Below are 3,409 nucleotides of genomic sequence, written 5' to 3'. Positions count from 1 at the left end.
AAACAGAAAGGTGGTTCTTTGGTTACTTTTGTCAGATGGAAAAACACCTTTCACTTATGTTGAAGTTTGGCTGATAAAATATCTTTCAAAGGTCCGTGTTTAAAAAGAAGAGGAATCTGTAAGTCGGGATGAGGGTGAGAACCACTGAGGGTCACCCACCCCCACTACCTTCAGAGAGGGTTTGAGAACACTACTCTGGATCTTAGCAGATCAGGGACCTGGCAGAGCAACTTCCCATAACATTTCCTGAGCCTCTGTAATCTCTTCAGGTCTTGAATTCTTGGTATTTGCCAGCAAAGCTCCTTAAGCCTTTAAGAAGGGCCATCTGTGTACCCACCTCCTCCCCCAGGGAGGGGGGCAGAAGTTCTGGAATATAACTGGCTCCTCCTTGCAGACCTTTGGGGATGGGAATTGCCCAGCTGGAGGGGCATCCAGAGGTGGGGCTGGCCTGCTGGGTAACCTCAATGACCTGAACCCAGGTTAGGACCCAGAAACCATCTCCTCCGTTTACATGGCAGGAGACTGAGGCTTAGTGAGGTCACGGAAGCTGCTCAGGAGAAAGCAGAGCCTGGATTCCAGGCTGGATTTTCCCGATTCTTCTCTGAGCTCCAGCTGTAGCCTGGGGGAGCCTCCCTCCAGCCTCCTCCGCAGGCTGCACTCAGCTGTTCTCTCCTCTCCTCCTGGGAGTAAGCATCATCTCCTCCAGAACTAGATGCCCGGAGGTCAGGGCTGGCTCTTTATTATTTCTCAGGACCAAGGCTCACGCCCCGAACCCCTGGCTCCCCTCCACCACTGGCTCTGCCCTCTGCCTGTGCCATCTTGGAAATATAAACCTTATGGACCCGAGACCCACAGGTCAGCCCAGGGGGGACGCATACAAGAAGCAAGGCCAATGGTCAAAGGAATTAACAGAGGGCTCAGTCCTGCACTCAGGTCCCTTCTGTCCACTTCACTCCAGTCTCCCTCCTTGACCAGTGACCTAGAACAACCCTACAAACAACTCGACCTCCTTCCCCGTCCCTGGGTGAACCACTGATGCCTGGTCCTCGGGGTTTGGCAAAGGCGGTGATGAACTATACCCCAAACCCAGGCACAGCACTGGACACGGAGTCACCCCGCCATTCACAGGTGAATTTACAAGAAGCGACAAAGGAGGGACATTTCCCATGGCTGCTTAAATATAGGGCAGGGCCTGCCGTCCACCTTGGCCTCCAGCCTCAAGAATCACTCAAAGAGAAGGGCGTCCTCCACTGCCAACTACTCAAGAGAACCAGGTTGAGCAATCCCCTAGAGAGAGACATATCTGGGCAGGTGGCCTGGGACTCACCCAAGGGAGGAGAGTGACAGAAGGGTCCCTTGCACGCGTAGTTCTCCCATATCAGTGTGCATTCTGTTCACTCTGTGATCCCTGCTGTAGCCTCCTGCTTCAGTGCCCCGTGCCATACCATGTGCGGAATCAATTTCCCACTAGCCTTGACCCAAAGCTCAGGAAATTAAACCAGTTGCAAAAAATCAACCATATGATGGAATCCATGGCCAAGCAGAGACTGGTGGGATGATAGCTCTGAGCAACTGAACCTCCGTCTCTGGTCCTCCCCGAGTATGGGATATTCCCAGTCCCAGTACTGGTATTGAAAGGGCCCTATCGTCTTTGGGTGCAATGGTTTTCTAGCTTTATTATAGTGGGAGGGCCCTTTCTTCAAAGGAAGTCCTACCCAGAAGCCAGCCTGTAACTCAGGTCAGCCCAGAGCTGGGGTGCGTGGCCCCAGGACCTGCCTATAGGGCTGCAGCTCCTGCACAAGCTCCCAGGAGCGCAAGAGGAAAGACACACTCCTCACTAAGTCACTCACTCACTCACTGACACAGCCTCTCGGAGCACCCACCGGGTTCCAGGCGCGATGAGCCGGCAGGCAGCAGGACCCAGGCAGGGCCGCTCCTCAGCAAAGCTCTCTGTGAGGTCGGATGCTGGCAAGAGAGGGTCAGACGGTGCTAGGAAGGAAACAGACCAGGGCAATGTGACTGAGGCCAGGAGGTGGCTGCTTTAGATAAAGGGTCCCTTCCTCTCTGAGGATGTGAAATGTGACTCAAGATCAGAATTGTAACTTGGAAAGATGCCGATCTCTACCAAAGACGAGGGAACAGCCCAGAGAGGTGAAGGGACTTTCCCTAGGTCACACAGCGGGTAGGAAGCCGAGCTGGACTGAACCCAGTTTTCCTCTCAATGTTTCCTAAGCAGCTACTATGGGCCAAGAAGCCTCGGTGACAGGTGACATCCAGGGGCCGCAAAGCACAACCACACCCCGGTGTCTGGGGCTGTCAGGACTCTAGACACCCTGCCGGGCTTCCTCGGCAGGTCCAGCATGGGGCAGGAGCCCCTGTGACCAGAAGAGAGAACTCTGAAGCTGGTGAACTGACTCATCTGAAAAGACCCTGATTCTGGGAAAGACTGAAGGCAGGAGGAGAAGCGGACAGAGGATGAGACAGTTGGATGGCATCACCGACTCAATGGACATGAGCTTGAGTAAACTCTGGGAGTTGGCGGTGGACAGGGAGGCCTGGAGTGCTGCGGCCCATGGGGTCGCAAAGAGTCGGACACGATTGAGCGACTGAACTGAACTGAACTGAAATGAGGCTGGTGACTTGGGACAGAGATCTCCCTCCTCTGCCACCTCCCTGGCCTGAGCTGTGGAAGGTGCCCTGGCCGAGCCCAGGGATCACACAAGGAGAAAAGCCAGCCAGTGGGTGCGAAGGTCCTGGCCTGCCTGGAGAAGGCTCTCTACAGCCCAGCTGCTCCGGGGCTACAAGGTGAGGACCCATCGAGCCAGCTGCCCTTGTGTGCTGCCGAGGCGTCCATACCAAAGGGCCTGCCCCAAGCAGGCCTGCACAAACCTCACACTCCAGGGGATCAAGGCTGGCGTTGGGCACACACTCTCATCTCTGGAACATGCAGGGAAGCAGTGAAAAGACAGCTCCTTCCACTGCCCGCAGAGTGGGCCCCCCAAAATGTTAGTCGCTCAGTCATGTCCGACTCTTTGTGACCCTATGGACTATATGTAGCCCGTCAGGCTCCTCTGTCCATGGGATTCTCCAGGCAAGAATACTACAGTGGGTCGCCATTCCCTTCTCCAGGGGATCTTCCTGACCCGGATCGAACCCGGGTCTCCTGCAGGCACTCCCCAAATCCTTGACTGGAACTGTGGCCCAGCCCTCGGCCTGTGCCCTCAGAGCCTGCCTGCTGCCAAAGCACTCTTCCATGACTCAGCTCACTTAAATAAGCAGCCAGCCACCTCGAGAGGTGGGCAGGACAGCACTCATTAGACCCAAAGCAATGGAGCCCCAGGATGACAGGAGCAGGGGACAGATCACTGGTTCAAACTCAGGCCTCTAAGGCCACCTCTAATGCAGCTGC

At 55.4% G+C, this 3,409-nt stretch overlaps 1 protein-coding gene across 2 annotated transcripts in view; it reads right to left on the bottom strand.

The window, feature by feature from the left end:
- The window catches only part of TSPAN11 (tetraspanin 11), a 62,761-nt gene extending 60,713 nt beyond the window's left edge, over positions 1-2,048 (bottom strand). Inside the window, exon 1 of one of the 2 annotated variants that reach the window (XM_010845002.1) lies at positions 1,884-2,048. The gene's annotated coding sequence lies outside the window, so the exon portion shown is untranslated. The remainder of the gene's footprint in view (positions 1-1,883) is intronic. The other variant, XM_010844998.1, reaches the window with a different exon arrangement.
- Between the last annotated feature and the right edge of the window lie 1,361 nt (positions 2,049-3,409).

Source organism: Bison bison, unplaced genomic scaffold, assembly GCF_000754665.1.
Source record: "Bison bison bison isolate TAMUID 2011002044 unplaced genomic scaffold, Bison_UMD1.0 scf7180017864213, whole genome shotgun sequence".
NCBI classification, from domain to species: domain Eukaryota; kingdom Metazoa; phylum Chordata; class Mammalia; order Artiodactyla; family Bovidae; genus Bison; species Bison bison.
Note: the sequence above shows the minus strand (reverse complement) of the source record. Positions and strands in the feature narration are given on the sequence as shown.